General features: G+C 36.5%; 1 long non-coding RNA gene across 3 annotated transcripts; it reads right to left on the reverse strand.

The window, feature by feature from the left end:
- Nucleotides 1-2476: 2476 nt before the first annotated feature.
- Nucleotides 2477-6991, reverse strand: LOC147494964 (uncharacterized). Of its 3 annotated transcripts, XR_015198921.1 has the most exons (5): nucleotides 6280-6991; nucleotides 5006-6045; nucleotides 4399-4631; nucleotides 3173-3271; nucleotides 2477-2906 (listed from the first exon to the last, which is right to left on the reverse strand). It is a non-coding gene; the product is annotated as an uncharacterized LOC147494964 (long non-coding RNA). The 3 variants fall into 3 exon arrangements; XR_015198922.1 differs by lacking the exon at nucleotides 5006-6045; XR_015198920.1 differs by having other exon boundaries at nucleotides 5006-6991.
- Between the last annotated feature and the right edge of the window lie 14032 nt (nucleotides 6992-21023).

Raw genomic sequence — 21023 nt, forward strand, 5'->3', positions numbered from 1 at the left:
CCCAAGCAATTTAATTCTGTTAATCCCATAATGGGTGGAACTCTTATAGAGTTGTGTTAATTTTTTTATTTTCTATATTAGTTTGTTCTAACCGTGTTTTGCAGATGTTCCAGAATTTCACGCGTTTCCATGGTATTTTTCTACCCTCTTTATTTAAATCCTTTGAGGACAAAGCATGTTTCTTGTTTGGAGGGGGCATAGAAACACGTGTAATTAAGGCATCTGTTAGGATATAGATATGTATAATATACATTTGTTTTCAAGTTAAAAATTTCAAAAATATAAATAAATAAGTTTATGCTATACACTTAGGAATATTGATATTGTTTTCTTTCTCTATGCTCTTAACAATCTCGAAGTCTCACGTAGCTTTTGCAACAGAATAATTGTTAGAAACTTAGGTTAATATGTAGGTAATAATCTTTGCATCTATCTATAAATATATTACATGAGTATCTATGATTGTTAGCATTAAGTTTCTGAAATCTAGGCTAGAGTACTTATTCTACAAATCCTGTGAGAATATAGCCTAAAGCCTTATATGAGCGAAACATTTGAGAAATGACACAAGGTAGAAGTAAAATCCGGATAGAGAAATCAGACGTCCACTTGCTTGATCACTATGCCATATCCTAAGCGAGAATTTAGGCCCTCTTTGGATCGATATAGCCAGAAATTCAAACCTATGAATTATTTTCCGCTAGTTAAGCCCCTCGAGCCTTTCTTTAGCCTTCCATAAACCGCAATTCATTTACCCCCTTTACAAAAACAAAACAAAATAAAAAATTCAACTTACCCAATCTAGAATAAGTCTGAGAATAGAATGAGTGAAGAAAGAAGAAGAAAAAAACACGTGTAAACAAAAATTAGTTAGTTGCTTGGAAAAGAAAAGAAGTTTCCATCCAAGGAAAAAAAAAATAGAAATAAATAAAAACTCCAAAAATAGAATAAAAAGGAGTCAAAAGCCAAAGAAAAGAAAAAGAAAAATATGGCTAAGGATGGAAACAAAGTATAGAAGCAAAAGAAAATAACAAGGTTTTCTCTAAGTTACATAATATGAAGACTCTATTATCTCAGACTTGTCCTTTTGAATATCCATTTCCTTCCTTCTTAAACCATCTCCTAATCCCCGCAACACCTAATAAAGACCTCTAGCTCAATTAGGAATAGGTTAGTGTGATAGTAAGTGGTAGGGCTGTCCACGGTTCGGTTCGGGTCGGTTTGGTCCAAATATATGGACCGAATCACAAAGGTCGGTTTCAAACTTTCCAAACCGTAACCGAACCGCAGCTGAAAAATACCAAGTTCTATCCGAACTGTATAATCGGTTCGGTTCGGTTTAAAACCGAATCTATGACTTGAAACCCAACTAACAACAATTTTCACTTCACCACGGGCTCATTTAATAAAGGCCCATTCCAAAACCTTTGGATAAGGCCCTGCCGCCCAGGGGCATGCTTACTGTTATAACTTTGGCCCTAACTATCTATAACTTCTTTGAAAGAAACTTGACTTGCTCATAGATGATATGGGACTAAAAAAAATGAATAAAAATGGAGTTTTATTTTGCAACCTAACACTTTAACACCGCATCAATAATTTCCAAAGGTTTGTCCATTGATTTCATGACTACAAGGTATCTTAAAAACATAAACAATCAATGGTGAAGAATGGATATAATATGGGGCATGTTCTAAATTGTTGTAGATCAATATGGAGAGTTGTATAGTAAAGTTGAAGCTTCTAGAACTATAATTGATCCTGATGGTACCGTCTTAACTTGCGCTCATGTCGTGGTAGACTTCCATAGCACAAGGTCTTCCATAGCAATTTGGCAAGAAAAGCTGAAAAAAACAACGTGTCTGATGTCGAACTGATGAGTGACGAGTCTTGGTCGCAGATTCGTTCTTGCTTGCAAAAATGTTGTTTGTTCGCTCCAAAATCCAAGTCATAACAATTGCAAACTGTTTTCTTGCAATTGATTCGATTAAGTTTGTCCTGAAGCGTGGGTTTTTATCTTGACTAGATTTTTCATGAGGTCACCTATCTTGAAATGATTCTCATCAGAACATATTTAAGTCAGGGCACTCTGGTCATTGCTGATTTTCACTCTGACATTGCCATTGTGAAAATTAAATCAAAGACTCCTTTACCGACGGCAAAACTTGGCTCGTCTCGCAAATTGTTGGCGGTTTCTTCTTCTCTTTGTGACAAGTGTGAATCCTTCTCCATCGCCATTCTTAGTCTTATTTACATCTACTTTCCTAGACTGCTGGTTGTCAGTGGAGTAAGATCCAACCTCTGCCTACTACAGAAAATGTCATATACCACTGTTTTTTAGAGTGGTAAAAAGCCTTTTACCACTGTTTCTAAACCGTGGTATCAGCTGGGGTGGTAAATACTTCCAGTAAAACCGTGGTCTAAACTTGTAGCCATTAACCACTGTTTAGTGTAAAACCGTGGTAATACATTTTCAAAACCGTGGTATATGACCATTACAAAGTTATGCTATTTTGGGAAACCGTGGTATAAAGTCTCCATATTAGCTACGATTCTTCCAAAACCGTGGTATATAAGTTTTTTTATTTAAAAAAAAAAATCCCTGATTATTTAAATATTCCAAATCACCTAATAATTTCATAAAACTAGCATATCACATTCCACTTCATCACATATTCAAAACACCATGGTCCACCACATGACTAATTCTAAACACGATTTGAAAACAATCCATTCCCAATCGAAAATCCAAATTCTAATCAATACAAATATATTATAAAAAAACCTCCAAACCAACTTATTCCATTTTGTTTTGTATTCCAAATAACTTCACCAAGAACATCCTCCTCTATGTTGGCATCTCGTCCCAAGAACATTTAGCCAAGATTAAACAAAGTTTGGTCACCCTACAAAAGAGATATATATAGTCGTGATTAAAAAATAAAATAAAAAAGTACTCATTCAAGGATCAAAACAATATAATTAAAATCGGTGGCATGTATTCATTTAAGGAATTTAGCCTTGTGGACTCTTTAACAAGCAAGCTTACAAAAAAAAATGCAACATTTGGCACCTTTCTAACAGACGAAGGTAAGTGAATGCATGATATAAATAAATATGCTACAAGTACATAGAGCTCGAATAATATAAGCATAAAGAACCCGGATAATACCTTACTCAAATAGCAGTGATGATCGTCAGATTGGAGAGCATGCAATTTTTTTTTTTTTTTTTGGTCTTCTTGCTTTTCCCCCTTCATCGAATTGATACCCTACACAGCACACCCAACGACAACAAATTGATCTATCGAGCTAAGAAAGTGTCACACCCCAAATCTCAAACAACTATATATATACCTAAGATACGTGATTTTTTCTGGAAAAATTTATGCAGAATCTCCTCTGTATTTTCAACATTTCATAAATAAAAATCCTGTCATAACTTGAAAATTTAAGCAATATACTTCTCATTGATTAACCCAGCTACTTAACTGTCTCGACCAATACTAGAGCAGTTAAGTAACCGGTTTGCAAAATGAGATCATTGCAACACTAAGACTTAGTACGCCAAAGTACTTGAATTTCTCGACTAATGCCAGATCATCCAAGCACCTCGTACAAAGTCATTATCGAAAACACAAGTTAAATATATACATCTAAGTCCCATAACTATCAAAAAGTTTACATCCTTAAGAAATAGTACTTACTATAAAATTTTCTAAAAGAGATACGAAAGACGTTCAAAGATAATATCTATGGACCTTAGTCACCTTTTAATACTTTTAACCAACAAACTCCTGTAAAACCTTTCAGCAAAGAGTGAAACCCAATATATGACAAGATTAAAATAAGAAGAATTAGATGCACCAATTCATTCAAAGCTTTTTTTTCCACTTTCTTCTCCTGTGTTCTTGCTGCCCACTCCTACTTTTCATGTAATTATATCGAGGTGGATGAGTGTACTCTCAAAATTGTGAGAGGGAGACCAAGAGAGAGAGAGAGAGAGAGAGAGAGTTCATGTCCTCCCTTTCTAGCACTCCCTCCCCCACTTTTTCCCGTGGGTTCTTTTGCACCCCTAAATCCACCTTAGGCCCATTACTGGAAGTAATGGTCCAACTCATTCTAAAGCCCAAAAATGTGGGGTTTTACAGAAAGAACTTGCCAATGTGAAAAGATTAATTTACCAAACTATTATAGAAGGTTTTAAAATACTTTAGAAACAAAAACACCACTTCTACAAACCTAGGACTGTCCAAAAAACAATGCTCATGCATCAAAATGTACTAGCAAGCCATGGACCCAACTTAACACTAAAAAGTAGGGGAACATTAATCTAGATCTATTTGGTCTCATTCTAGATGAACATGCAATGTAAGCAATAAACATATTCATCGAGTACCTGAAGCTTCGTGAGGAGATTGATCTGAACTATTTTTCATCTGGAACTGATGGTTTTGAAACTTCACGAGCTTTATCAACTTCCATTAATTAGTTCTTGTGGAGTTCCAGAATTGGGATCGAACTCCTGAACTTGTATTCCAAGATAGATTGTTTACAGTCCTAAGTGTATGCCAGATTCTCATAAATTGAAAAATAGCATACGAAGCTCTTGGATGGATTTGGTAGTCGCTTCTATTGAATATAAAAGAAAGGACAGAATTAAATAATATGAAGAGAAGTCGTGGTCCAAAGAAGCAAGAACAAGATATTGTATACAAGAAGTTGCACTCACGAGATTTGCTATCGCAACTATATGCAATGTCTACATAGGTTAAGAAAATATATTAAGCATGCGCACCGCTCCCCCCCCCCCCAAGAGCAGGTTCAGTTCAGTAGTTTAATTTGCAGATGGAAACTAAAGCAAACCTGGTCTATTAGCAACAATATATCTTAAAAAGAAAGCAACCCCAGGCCAGCACTATAAAAAATTGATGCTGCCGAGCTCATCACAACATACTTGACCAAAAAAATGCCACTAAAAAAACATAAGACTGCAAAAAACTTACATAGCAAACAAGGGCTCGCGAACACTACCGTGGTCAGCTAATCTTTTTTTTTTACCTTGTCCTCCATCCAGGCATGAATCAGATGCTCTGCCTCGGTGGAATTAGTGACTACCCATCTAGAACAAATGCATCCTAAACTACAAATTCGACCTGAACAATTGAGTGTACTGGAATTTATCTCATATGCTTCACAGTATAAACAAGAGATATAGTAAAATGATGAGTGTATACCCTGAACAGTTCGTAATCATATACGTATACCCTATTTAGGTTTATATGCATACCTTGAACAATTTATCTCAAGCGTACATTTTAGGTATTATCTACTTATGCTCCTATTGCTGATAATTAAGTTAAGGGAAGACATAATGAAAACTAGTAATTAACACAGTCTACATATATAACATAATTCACAAGAAATGAAAGTAAAACGAGCAGAAAAATGCAGTTGAAACAGCCCATCTTTTAGGAAGCATAACTCCTTACATTGATGTTCAAATGTTATGAAACTTGGTATGTTTGAAAATCGACTCAAAGAACTAACTTTTTGTGTAGGCCATCCCGGCCATTTGATTATAACTATGATTAACTTGAGCTAGAAGACAGTTCAGTACCGCCATAGGAGGCCCTAACAGAGTAGAATAACTAACTTTTATTGTGCTTGAAATACATACCAATTTACTTAAACTATTATAGATAGCCGATTACAAAAAACCTCAACTTTTGGTCTAGCCACTTGAACTTATGGTCTCAATAGTCAAGGATTATGAGAAGCAAGTAAAACATTTATGAGCAGCATGCCAGCACCTCAAAACTATTTGAATTCAATCAAGTCATATTAGACAATACATCACCCTATACCAGAAGAATATCCAGCTAAGATGCAATAATACAAAAACCCAAAAACAATATATTATTTCCTAAAGAAAAACCATAAGTGGGATGGTGCCAAGACATACAGGGAATAGTGTCTTCTTTACTCCCAAGGTTCACTCCCTACACCTTTGAGTCTCCATCCAGCAAGATGATAAATTCAGTGCCTATCAAAGTTATGAAGCCAACAATAGCTTTGCAAACACCTAACTTGTCCTAATCTATATATCACCAAAGAATTTCACTAACCAATAATCATTGCAAGAATTAGAGCTTATCACCCCTCATTAGTCCAGCTCATGTTGACATAAAAATATTTGGAAGTACAAAACATAGCTATGTTGTATCCTAAATTGAAGAAAATATATACCATAAGAATCTCGTAGTAATTATATTCATACCTGAAACTCATCTGATAATCTTGACTGCACAAACATTTCCCAATATTCTGGTCTACTCCATTTCTTGTATGCCTCAGGTGGGCTTCTTAACAACGGCTGTGAAAACCGTTACACTATCTCCCCTTATTGTGAACTTTAGTCAAACACTTTGCCATTGCATTTGTTGCTGCCTGCTTTAAGAGATAAGACTACACCATCCAACCAACACATTAATTCAGTTAAGCAAATTAAGAAGTCAGGAACAAGAAAAGCTACCTATATAGAGCGTGCAATCTATGTTTCAGATTGGTACAACTGCAAATAATGTTCCCAAACCAACAAGAAGAAAACAAAGAGAACCCATTCAAAGTGTCCGACCCTTTCAAATTTAATTGCCTCACGAGGTTTTCACGAAGGAGCAAACAAACACAGATTATACAAATGCTTCAAAGCAAGCGGTGACCAAACATGTACATCTCAAAACGATGATGTTGCTACTTTGATTCTGAAATAAAACGAAATTGATCAAGTGACGAATTAAATAGAATGGGCGAGAGATTTTTGGATTGAACATCCATTAAAATTCCTAGAAGAGAGAGATGGAGAGGGGAAGGCAGCGACGCCATCGTTATAAATTCGGGAGAGATAGATGTGGAAGCTCTAGTTATATTAGTCGAGAAGGAGAAGTGGGGTTTTGCAGACCGAACATTTTTCCTCCCTCATTTATTTCTTTCTTTTCTGTTCTTTTTTTTTAGAACTGGCTTTATCCACGGTGGGTTAATTTTTCCCAAAATATAAACCACCGTTTCAAGGGAACAGTGGGGTATGCAAATACACAAAAATAATTTAGACAATATTTGGTAGTACCGTGGTGTATGTCGTATTATATGCCACTGTTATACGAAAATAGTGGTATTTGTTTGTTCCAAAATTAAAAAAGTATTTTGTACCGTGGTAAATGACTATAAGCCACTATTTTTGGCGGAACAGTGGTATATAACAGTTTACCAACCGTGGCTAATGTGCATTTTTGTAGTAGTACTTTCATTGCCATAGTGAATTTTGATTATTGCACTATCCCTCTCAATTGGATCAGAAGAGTGTCCTGACAATTTCTTGTTACTCTCAGGAGCTGCAGTGTCATTTGATGAATCTAGATTGCTCTGGACTAACTTAACAATAAAGTTCAGCAGTATCTGCCTTGCCAACTCTGAGTTCTGTGACTCACCAAAACAATGAAGAGTTGCAAACTTGAATCCATATCTTAATTTTCTGTTTTGAAGCTTCTGATTCAAAAACAAATACTCCAAATTATTGCAAGCAACTGGAGCTGAAGAAATGTTTACATCCGTTTGTATTAAATCAAATCTTGAAAGCTAGATTCACAACTTTAGCAGACCATTCCTCCTCTCGCAGACTGGTTTTTTTAATAAACTTAGTCCTGTTTGTAAGCTTGTAAATTAAAACACAAATGTTCTTAAAAGAATGCATCAAGTAGTCTTATCAAAACACAAAAAAACATTTGTTTATAACATTCAACTTAACACTGTCTTCAAAATATACAAAAGGTCAGCATATTCACTGCTATATATGCCTATATATCCACAAATTCACATAACTACGTTAAGCACATTCACTGTCATAGCTTTTGCATCTCCACAAATTCACAAAAGTACACTTCTTCACAAATTCACAACAATAAATCAAAGCTAGCTTTCGACAAACAAGCCCATGGTGTAGCATATCTTCGAACATTCACGAAAGCAAGTCAAAAATTATCTCCAAAACTGTTCATCACCACTAGAGAAAACAAAATCATATTTAAAAAAAAAAATGAATGTAAAGTCGAAAACCAGCCATCAGAATTTTAAAAGGTTAGAGATTTCTCACTTACCAAAATTCCAAAAGAAACAACAAGGCTACTGCCCTTACATCTCAATCCTTCAATCAGACCTGTTGTCCGAAGAAATCGCAGCTTCGAACAACTCTGAAAATGAGTTAAATTATTTTAGTGTAATAGTTTAGTAGAAACGACTAAATTTTTTAAAGGATACATTACCATAATCAATTTCTTCATATTGCTCTAGTTCCTTCATTGAAGCTTGTAGATCAATTGGCTTTGCATTAGACTGAAGCCAATTTTGAGTGCAAATGAGGGCTTCAACTGTGTTAGGGCGCAAAACAGCCTCTGAAATGGATCAAGTATTCTCGCCTCCAGTGCTAAAAGCCGACTCCGATGCAACTGAAGTCACTGGAATGGCCAATACATCCCGTGCAATGAGAGAGAGGATGGGAAACTTAGTGGCATTACTCTTCCACCAACCCAAGATATCAAAGGCATTTGATACATTTTGTTCTTCGAGAGTCGAAGTCAAATACTTGTCAACCTCCGTCATACTTCCTAAACTTCCATACAAGTTATGCATCATCCATTTTGTCGCTGGATCTTTGGAGGCAATTGGTTCAGTTTCAGTTTCCAATGTTGTGCTTGGGCTCTTCCCATTACTAGCATACCATCCATGCAAACGTACTAGTGTGTCCTTCACCTTCTTTTTTATTGTTTCAATTGTGGATGCTCCATACAACCCCGTCATACTAAACCCCACATATTCTAATTTCAAATGAGGGTCAAGAACTACTGAAACTAACAACAATGGATTAATCTTTTCTGGGCTCCAATACTTGTCAAACTTTGCAATCATCCTCACACCCATATCATATAAGTACAAATCGACTGATTCAGATAACTCTTTCAAGCTAGACCTCACAATAATAAGCTCATTAAACAAAAGATCGGAAGTTACATAGTTAGATCCAGAAATTTTGTTAGTAGTTTTATAATAAATTTCAAGAAATTGAACAAACATTCTAGCTCTAATCCAATCCCTATTATCTGGAGGCCAATTGTTAGACTTACTGGCTGGGGTTCTTGTGTTTCCCTCATCCTCATCCTCATCCTCATTCGGAGGGTGAATTGGTGTGTCAAAGTACTGTCTATACCCATCGTCCTCATCCTCTAGCCTATCAAATGCTTTCTCAAACTTCTCTGCTGCCTCCAACATCGAATACGTCGAGTTCCACCTTGTCGCCACATCTAAGCACACACTTTTTGCACAAACAATTTTTTCATTTTTCACACACTTGTTCCAAGTCGCCCATCTAGAAGGAGATGATCTCACATATCTTACCGCAGTCCTTATTCTAACAATTGATTCATCAAATTTTTTCAAGCCATCACGAACAATGAGATTCAAAATATGAGCAGAGCATCTAACATGCAAACATTTATGCTCCAAGACTGTATTTTTCCAATGACTAGTCTTTTTCTTCAACCAATCAATAGCTAAGTTGTTTGAGCTTGCATTATCACATGTAACAGTTAAAAAGCTATCAATACCCCACTCTAGTAAACACTTCTCCACCATCCTCCCTATGGTCTCACCTTTATGGTTTGGCACTACACAAAAGCTAAGGATTTTTTTGTTCAATTTCCACTCGCTATCCACATAATGAGCAGTGAGACACATGTAATTAATATTTTGGAGAGAGGTCCATGTATCGGTAGTAACACAGATTTTTTGGCCTTTCAAGGCACGCTTCAACTTATTTTTCTCCTCAAAATATAAAGCAATACAATGCCGTGTAATTGTCGTGCGACGTGGGACATTGAATTGTGGAACCGCGACTCGACAAAAGTTCATAAACCCTTGATTCTCTACAAATCTAAACGGAAGCTCATCAATAATAACCATTTGGGCAAGGGCTTCTAGGCAAGACTCTTGACTGAAAGTAGTGGCCACAAGATCATGCCCACCATCTTCTTTTACTTTGAAGGATAACGTTGACTGTTTTGGGTCTTTTGGTTTTCTGTTAGGGTATTTCTTACATACTTTCTCAATGTGAGACTTCATACTAGAGGTCCCATTGGAAGAGGTATCACATTTGAATGGTGTCTTACAGTAGTTACAAAGAGCCTTTAAAGGAATACTACCTTCAACTTTTTTAAAATGACTCCATACCTCTGATCTATCTCCTCTCTTTCGCTTTTCCGCATTTGCACCAGGCTCCAAGTGTTTGAGTGGCATTAACATCTTGATGTATACGGATCCACTTGAGGCATTGAAGAATCCATGGTTAAAGAAAAAGAAGATGTATTAATTAGTGGAGATGGAGAGTTAAAGATGTTGGAATGGACGAATGTAAATCGCGATCTCTTCCCTCCTTGTTGTTGTTGGGTTTTGATCTACAGAATGGTGGCTGCATAGTTGAAGTGAAGTGTGAGAGAGAATACGTTGCTTTTATGGTTTTGGGAAATAGAAAATACAATAAATCCGGTTCGGTTCGGTTATATCGGTTAACTGAGGTACAAAACCGAAAACCGCTTTGAAGTGGTCGATTCTTAGTTTTCAAAATCTGAAACCAAACAGGTTATGTCAAAAACCGAAAAAAATGGCCGGTTCGGACCGGTTCGGTTCGGTTTTTCGGTTTTCGGTTATTTGTGGACAGCCCTAGTAAGTGGCAGATGTGTTTGATCGACTCCGACTTCCTTGTTTGTCATTGAGATTGTAAGGTAAAGTGTGCCCACTGCACACTAAAGTAGCGAAACATGAGCAGAAAAATCAGAGTGGTTTTTGTCTTGACATTTATGTGATGGCCTACTTAAGGACGCTATTCCGAGTTTTCATAAACGAACCTGCTAGGCATTTTATAGTATTACTCATAGTATATATATTTGTATCATAGATGATTGATTATTATGCATATATTAGCTTAGGTTTTTTGACTTGGTTATTCTTAATCATTTGCTAGTGAGATGTATAGATAGTTGAAACATGAATGAGGAAACAATAGTTTTATTTCTGAGTCGTTGTAGTATAGTTGAAGTTTGTGAGTACCTTCACTAGAAAACTCTCACGAGGCTATAACTCGTCCACTAGGGAATTCCTAGTGGTTTAAGGCCTTGTTGCATATGGTCAATGCAATCGCACTCAGCGAAACGAGAGTAGATAGAACTCCATTTTTGGTCACTTATTCTAATTTCTCATCTTTGCTTGAGGGCTGGTTCAACTATCTCCACATATTATAGGTAACATTAAGATAATTAATAATATCGTCAATTTGAATTAATACCATATTCATTAGGTCTTACATAATTTCTTCAAATCTTTATACACATATTAATCTTACATATATTAATGACATACCGAATCAATTATTAATCTCCACTTTATGCCTTTGCGATAATTAACCATCTCCACATATTATAGGTAACATTATTAATATGTAAGAGCCTCTTCCGTCGTGAGTAACAATTGATTAAGAAGACAGTTTTGACCCAAAATTTGATTCACAGTAATAGATTCCGGCAGCGGCGCCATTTGATAATCTGTAAAAACTCAATTAGATTACTCTAACCTTATTCTTACGGTATCAATAATTTATTTTCTACTCTCACATGTATATTCATGCAATATATAGAGTACGGAATCGTTCCACTCTTAACTCTCAAGACTTAAACAAATTCAATTGAACAAACACAAAGAACAATGGTGAGAGTAATGTATTATGTCAAATTTCTATTCTACGATTATACTACGGATTCAATTTATACTAACAAGACGCGATAATTCAAATAACAAGGTATGAACTAAAATGATTCAATGATAATGAATTAGGGGGGATTTAAATCCACCTTAACTCGACTTAATTTACTAACGAATCTAATCGTCAGAATCCTAATTGAACTCACATTAGAACAATTGGTTCTTCCTAATCCCTAGTGTTCATGGTAATCTCTACCAACTAACATCTAGCATGTGAAGTATTCAACCCCATTCTCATGGTGGACTAATTACTTTTAGAGTTGAATGGGAAATTACGACTATTCTACGCTAATCGAAATCAAGCTTCAACAAGGTTTTTCAACCCCCTCTAATAGAGGTTTAGCCAAGAATCATAAGACTGTCATTTCTCATGGAATCTAAACAAGACATAATATAAAGATTTGAACTTTACTTGTTTAAACTCAATTCGAAACTACTCATGCAATAATTGAATTAAACTAATAATGACAAATAAGTAAATCTAAGGATTTAAGCTAATAAATAAATGAAAATGAAACTAGATTATGGAGAACTAATTAACTTTATTTATCTAATGAATAGAAATAACAATAATTTAATATTGAATTTAAGGCAAGAATAAAAACTAATTAATTAATCTAAAACTAGATCTAGAACTAAGGTTTAATGGCTACTTTTCTTATCCTAACCTAATTTATTTTCTAACCTAACTATCTACCATTAACAAAGAGTCAAGCTTTTGTTTTTATACTTTCAGATCCAAAAATCGTGCATGGGCTTGGAGCCATATTTTGGGCCGGAAAATCGAGCCCAAAACCCAATTTCTTTAGTCCAAAATTGGCTATTCAGCTGCAATTGGCTTCGATAAACGTTTCATCCACTTCTGCTCCTCTGATTGGGTCAAGGCTTGACCATTGAAAAGCTCTTTCTGAGCCGGTCGTTTTGACATAAGGTAGGCCTAATTCCGAGGTCTGAGTCCAAATGTCCAATGATATGGTCTTTGGAAGTTTTGCTGACTTTGTGCACTGTTTCTGCCCGCGTGGACTTTGACTTTTCATCTTTTGACCGGGCTTTACAGAGGCATTGCCTTCTTGAAAATTGGCCTTTAATCACAGTACTCCTTAGTAACCGACCTTTGCTCCTTTATCTCACTAAAGTGGCACATTTCTGCACATAATGGACTTTGAAGCCTGTAATGCATAAAAACACGTAATCAGTATTAACTCTTACTTATTATTCACATAATTGGTCTAAAAGTACAATTGTTAAGGGGTTACAACTACAGTTTTGGGCTCTTATCAAACCACCCCCAAACAGCATTTTGCTTGTCCTCAAGCAAATATTAGAAATTAGAATAAGTGACCAAAAATGGAGTTCTAACTACTTTCGTTTCGCTGAGTGTGATTGCATTTACCATATGCAATAAGGCCTTAAACCACTAGGAATTCCCTAGTGGACGAGTTATAGCCTCGTGAGAGTTTTCCAGTGAAGGTACTCACAAACTTCATCTATACTACAATGACTAAGAAATAAAACTACTGTTTCCTCATTCATGTCTCAACTATCTATACATCTCATTAGCAAATGAATAAGAATAACCAAGTCAAAAACCTAAGCTAATATATGCATAATAATCAATCATCTATGATACAAATATATATGCTATGAGTAATACTATGAAATGCCTAGCAGGTTCGTTTCTGAAAACTCGGAATAGCGTCCTTAAGTAGGTCCTCACATAAATGTCAAGACAAAAACCACTCTGATTTTTCCGCTCAAGTTTTCATTACTCCAGTCTTGAAATGGGGCACACTTTACCTTACAATCTCAATGACAAACAAGGAAGCCCAGTCGATCAAACACATCCGCCACTTACTATCACACTAACATATTCCTAATTGAGCTAGAGGTCTTTATTAGGTGTTGAGGGGATTAGGAGATGGTTTAAGAAGGAAGGAAATGGATATTCAAAAGGACAAGTCCGAGATAATAGAGTCTTCATATTATGTAACTTAGAAAACCTTATTATTTTCTTTTGCTTCTATACTTTGTTTCCATCCTTAGCCATATTTTTCTTTTTCTTTTTTTGGCTTTTGACTCCCTTTTATTCTATTTTTTTTGAGTTTTTATTTATTTCTATTTTTTTTTTCTTTTCCTTGGATGGAAACTTCTTTTTTTTTTCAAGCAACTAACTAATTTTTGTTTACACAGTGTTTTTCTCTTCTTCTTTCTTCACTCATTCTATTCTCGGACTTATTCTAGATTGGTTAAGTTTAATTTTTTATTTTGTTTTGTTTTTGTAACAGGGGTAAAGGAATTGTGCTTTTATGGAAGGCTAAAGAAAAGCTCGAGGGGCTTACTAGCGGAAAATAATTCATATGTTTGAATTTTCGCTATATCGATCCAAAGAGGGCCTAAATTCTCGCTAAGGATATGGCATAGTGATCAAGCAAGTGGACGGTGATTTCTCTATCCGATTTTACTTCTCCCTTGTGTCATTTCTCAAATGTTTCGCTCATATAAGGCTTTTAGGCTATATTCTCACAGGATTTGTAGAATAAGTACTCTAGCCTAGATTTCGAAACTTATCGCTAACAATCATAGATACTCATGTAATATATTTATAGATAGATGCAAAGATTATTACCTACATATTAACCTAAGTTTCTAACAATTATTCTCGATGCAAAAGCTACGTGAGACTTCTAGATTGTTAAGAGCATAGAAAAGAAAACAATACCAATATTCCTAAGTGTATAGCATAAACTTATTTATTTATATTTTTGAAATTTTTAACTTGAAAACAAATGCATATTATATATATCTATATCCTAACAGATGCCTTAATTACATGTGTTTCTATGCCCCCAAACAAAGAAGCATGCTTTGTCCTCTCAAAGCATTTAAATAAAGAGGGTAGAAAAATACCATGGAAACGTGTGAAATTCGAACATCCGCAAAACAAGGTTAGAACATACTAATATAGGAAATAAAAAAAGACACAACTCTATAAAGAGTTCCACCCATTATGGGGTTAACAAATTAAATTGCTTGGGACATAAGCGGACACTAACTCAAACTAAAAGCTTACCTCCACTCCAGTTTTTACTCGTCATCCTCCTCTTCTATAAAGAAGTGAGGTTCCTTCGCATCCTGCCATGCCATTATAATTTGCCAAGCTTGCCGCCATTTATCATCTACGGATGCTAACCTGTTACGCGCCACTTGGTCGGATGGGGTGTAAGGTGCAACCTGATGAGGTTGTATCCTCCACCCTTGCCAAGTCATTGCACGGAAAGATCGAATAATATAATTGGTGGGTCTCACAATGTCGACCCCAACCCAGTCTGTGAAACTGGCACAAAAAACAGGGAAGAAACATAGCATAATACGGCAAACTAATATAGGCATAAGAAGATACTTATGCCTCATGCTATGGGCTCGTGCTAAACTAGACATTAAGGTCTTAAGAAGGTCATATAGCAGGCGTTCCTCAGCTAAAGCAAGGAAAACATCGCAAGTGGCATCATTCGCAGAAGAAAAATGTCACTCCCCTAATATGTTTAGCATGATAAAGAACATTACCGTATCACATTAAGCGACAAGCTACCAAGGGCTACGTTATATGTCCCTTGGTCCTCTACACGGAAAATGTCAGACCCATAATTCTCATGTAAAAGCTCATAGTTGTAGGTGATAACAGTGAAATGAATAGTCTACCTACGCAATGAACTATTGATTCATAACGTAAGTAAACTAAACTTATACTTTTACGTGCTTGAATTATCAAAGATTTCTACTCTCAATCCTATGAGATATAGTGGAGTAGATAAGTTCGTTCCACTCCTAGTGCTCTAGCATGGATGTTTTCTAATCTAACTAGTCGTTTTTAAGTCTATGAGAGTTTTACGAAGGGAATTATACTACGATGCAACTACCCACAAGATGCAACTAGTCGATTATCTAAATAATTATGGGAAGGCTACGTTGATTCTATGATAAGGAGTTAGAGGGGGATTGATTCCACCTTAACTCAACTTAATCCACTAACGACGAATCGTCAGAATCCGTAATCGAACTGCTTCGCAGAACAATTGGTTATTCCTAATCCCTAATTATACATGGCATTTCTACCAATTCATAACTAGCATGTGAACAATTAAACCCATTCTCATGGTGAACTAATCATTTCTAGAGTGGAATAGAAAATACGACGACTCTACGATAATCGGAATCAAGCTTTCATCAAGGCTTCACAACCCCCTCTAATGGAGGTTTAGCCTTGAATCATTCCGCAATCATTTCCATTTAGATTAAAACTAAACATAATATAAAGCATTGAAATTTACTTAATTTAACAATAATGAAATCTAATTTAATGACTAAATTGAAATAAGGACATGAATTGAAATTAGATCTAGAATTGGAATTGACAAAATCGAAATTGATAAAGAATACTACTTTATTGATCTAATCAAATTGAAGAACAAGATCCAAAGGTTTAATCTAATAAAGGATTTGAAACTAATTAAATAAAACAATTAAATCTAGATCTAGAAGCTATTTTAATGGCTACTTTCTATTCTAAGCTATCTACCCTAATTCTCTACTATTTTATCTACCATTAACAAAGAATTAAGCTTTTGTTTTTATACATTCAGATCCAAAAATCGTGCATGGGCTTGGAGCCATGTTTTGGGCCAGAGAATCAGGCCCAAAACCCAATTCTTTCAGTCCAAAAAGGCCTCTTCAGCTGCAGTTGGCTTCCACAGACTTTTCGTCCACTTCTGCTCTTCTGATTGGGTCAAGGCTTAGACCATTGCAAAGCTCTTTCCGAGCCGGTCGTTTTGACATAAGGTAGGCCTCATTCCGAGGTCTGAGTCCAAAGATATGGCATTCGAAGTTCTCACTGACTTTGCTCCTTTATCTCGCTAAAATGGCACATTCTCACATTACATAATGGACTTTGAAGCCCTCGAAATGCATAAAAACACTTAATCAAGTATTAACTCTTACTTATTATTCACATAATTGGTCTAACAAGATGATTATTAAGGGTTAAAACTACAGTTTTGGGCTCTTATCAAACCACCCCTTAAACAAAGATTTTGCTTGTCCTCAAGCAAAGATGAGAAATTAGAATAAGTGACCAAAAATGGAGTTCTACCTAATCTCGTTTTCACTGAGTGCATTGCATTGACCATATGCAACAAGGCCTTAAACCACTAGGAATTCCCTAGTGGACGAAGTTATAGCCTCGTGAGAGTTTTCCATGAAGGTACTCACAAACTTCATCTATACTACAAATCGACTAAGAAAATAAAACTATTGTTTCCTTTATTCATGCTCAACTATCTATACATCTCTCTAGCAATTACATAAGAATAACCACCAAAACCCTAAGTTAATATATGCATAATAATCAATCATCTACAATAAACATATATACAATGAGTAGTACTATCAAATGTTTAGCGTGTTTGTTTCGAGAACTCTCGAATAAATAGCCCTTAAGTAGGTTCTCACAATAATAGTCAAGAAACAACACTCTGATTTTTCCACTCAGGTTTCGCTACTCCAGTGTACAGTGGGTACACTTTACCTTACAATCTCAATGACAACAAGGAAGCCGGGGTCGATCAAACACATCTGCCACTTACTATCACACTAACCTATTCCTAATCGAGTTAGAGGTCTTTATTAGGTGTTACGGGATTAGGAGGTGGTTTAAGAAGGAAGGAAATGGATATTCAAAAGGACAAGTCCGAGATAATAGAGTCTTCAGATATGTAACTTAGAGAAAACCTTGTTATTTTCTTTTGCTTCTATACTTTGTTTCCATCCTTAGCCATATTTTTCTTTTTCTTTTCTTTGGCTTTTGACTCCCTTTTATTCTATTTTTTGGAGTTTTTATTTTATTTCTATTTTTCTTTTCTTTGGATGGAAACTTCTTTTCTTTATTTTCTGAAGCAACTAACAATTTTTGTTTACACAGGTTTTTCTCTTCTTCTTTCTTCACTCATTCTATTCTCGGACTTATTCTAAATCGGTAGGTTGGTTTATTTTTTTTTTTTTTTTTTTTGTTTTTTTAACAGTGGTAAAGGAATTGTGGTTTATGGAAGGGCTAATGAAAGGCTCAGAGTGGCGACTAGCGGAAAATAATTCATAGGTTTGAATTTCTCGGCTATATCGATCCAAAGAGCGCCTAAATTCTCACTTAGGATATGGTTTAGTGATCAAGCAAGTGGACGGTGATTTCTCTATCCGATTTTACTTCTCCCTTGTGTCATTTCTCAAATGTTTCGCTTCATATAAGGCTTTAGGCTATATTCTCACAGGATTTGTAGAATAAGTACTCTAGCCTAGATTTCAGAAACTTATCGCTAACAATCATAGATACTCATGTAATATATTTATAGATAGATGCAAGATTATTACCTACGATAACCTAAGTTTCTAACAATTATTCCGATGCAACAGCCTATGTGAGACTTCTAGATTGTTAAAAGCATGGAGAAAGAAACAATACCAATATTCCTAAGTGTATAGCATGACTTATTTATTTATATTTTTAAATTTTTGAAATTTTAACTAGAAAACAAATGCATATTATGTCTATCTATATCGTAAATAGATGTCTTAATTACACGTGTTTCTATGCCCCCAAACAAAAAGCATGCTTTGTCCTCAAAGCATTTAAATAAAGAGGGTATGAAAAATACCATTGAAACGCTGCGGAAATTCGTGAACATCCGCAAAACAAAGTTAGAACGCATTAATATAGGAAATAAAACCATTACACAACTCTATAAAGAGTTCTACCCATTATGGGGTTAACATAATTAAATTGCTTGGGACATAAGCGCACACTAACAGAACTAAAACTTACCTCCACTCCCGCTGTTATTCGTCATCTTCGCCATCCTCTACTTCTATAAAGAAGTGAGGTTCCTTCGCCCCGCCATGCTATGATAATTTGCCGGCTTCACGCCATTTATCATCTATGGTTGCTAACCTATTAAGTGCCACTTGGTCCGATGGGGTGTAGAGTGCAACCTGGTGAGGTTGTATCCGCCACCCATGCCAAGTCATTGCACGGAAAAAGAACGAATAATACTATTGGTGGAGGTCGCGACCGTGTCTACCTTTAATCCAATCCGCGAAACGCGGTACAAAAAACAGGAAAGAAACATAGCATAATACGCGGAATTAGAACAGGCATAAGAAGGTACTTATGCCTCATGGTATGGGCTCGTGCTAAACTAGACATCAAAGTCCCGGAAGGTCATAGAACCGGGCGCCCATTGGCTAAAGCAAGGAAAACGCCGCAAGTGGCGCCATTCACGTAAGAAAAACGCCATTCCCCTAAAATGTTTAGCATAATCCAAAACATAACAGTTCCTATGTTCATGGACAGGCTACCAAAGGGCAACGTTATAGTCCCCTTGGTCCTCAATACGAAAATGCCTGCCCCATATGCCTCGCGGCAAAGACTCATAAGTATAGACATGCATATTATCGAATCTAATAGCACCATGGGTCTTGTATCTCAAATGGGCATAGCAAGTCCAAGAACAAATGCTAGCAAGAACCCGTAATTTCCATTGGTTCATCGTCAATGTTGATGGAGAACACTTGTTCTCCATCCGGCTCTCAAAGAAAATGCAGTTATTATAAAAATAAAATGCAAGTCTTTGGAGAATAAAGTTCACCCGGTCTTACCATAAGAGGTTCCTACCAACGATGTGATCACCTCACAAAACCAAGCACCGTAAGTAGTGCTTTTGGAACAAATCTTCAAAGACTGTTCCGGTATTATTATGAGAGATGTCATCTCAAAACTACGCTCGAATAGCTGCAAAACGACCGGCACAACGCTAAAAAAACGGAATTTTTCTGGTCCCGAAGTCAGTCAGCTGGCGCAAAACTATATAATTGGCGCTCTTTGTATTTTTGAATTCCAGAACTTAGCTGGGTCGCGCTTTTGACTTGGGCGCTGGCGCCAGCCTCGAGCAAATTTTTCTCGACAGAAGTGTAGGGCGCTGAAAGGCCAACTAGGCGCTGGCCCGAAAGTTGCGCTTTGTGAAAATGGAGACGAAACGTGGGAATCGCGGGTGTGAAGGGTGAGTGATGGATTTTAGGTGTAGTGTGAGTTGTGAGGATAGATTGTATCAAGTTTATATAGGTTTAAAGTTGCTAGAATGGATCGGAAAGTTGCCAAAACTAATTACGGCAGTTTCCGGAAATCCTAAATTTTCCAAACTCGAAAACGGAAACAACTCATATCCTGGATTCTAATTCAAACCCAAAGATTCTTATTTGGATTTTATGACCGAATGTACGATTTTAGTGTAGATTTCATCCTACAATGATTCTCAATCATAGATATGCCTAAACGGCCATATTTTCACCTTACTCCAAGATAAAAATTCTAACACTAGGGTTTTTTTTTTTAAAAAATACAAATTTTGAATGATAAAACCACCCCCAAACAAGTTGGGAAGGTGGGGTCAAAATGAAACAAGCACACAAAACTGAAAATAACCCCTTATATTAAAATTTTCATTCGAGGTCCTTTCACTTACAAAATTCAAATTACGAGAATAAAAATTACATTACAATAAAACAACAAAAATAAATAAAACAACAACTTATAAAACAAAAATAACTACCACTATCACTCCTCATCCTTCTAAACTCCTCGCCAAGCCAGCGGTGGCCGAGGGCACCTAGCCTCTAGTGGTGGCTCCTGGGCTCCGTATAGGTCCAAAGAAGCAGCCGCCCTTCGCCGACGACGCCATGCCTCGTGAGGCTGTGTCCTCGAGGCGAGTCCAGATGAGGTGGGAAGCGTGCTAGCATATCCACTCTAAACCGGGCTGGGCTTCCATCTCAGCCCTCGCCGCTCCCCATCTCTCATCCTCCCTCCGGTGCGGATCTCGGTTGTGATGAATGGTCGCCGTCGAGTCCGGAGGTCTGCATTGCAGAGTGTTGAGTGAACGATGCCCCTATGAAGCATAGTCATGCGCCAAAGATCGACCAACACCTCCGAAGGCATCCGTGATCAAAGCAAGTCCCATCCTCCTCATCCTCCTCCGAATCATCCCGCTGTCCCCCCTTCCTCTTCTTCTTCCTCTCTATCCTCAGCCCTCCTCCATACTTGTTGGGCACACTCCCTATAGATAC

Source organism: Coptis chinensis, chromosome 6, assembly GCF_015680905.1.
Source record: "Coptis chinensis isolate HL-2020 chromosome 6, ASM1568090v1, whole genome shotgun sequence".
Classification (NCBI taxonomy): domain Eukaryota; kingdom Viridiplantae; phylum Streptophyta; class Magnoliopsida; order Ranunculales; family Ranunculaceae; genus Coptis; species Coptis chinensis.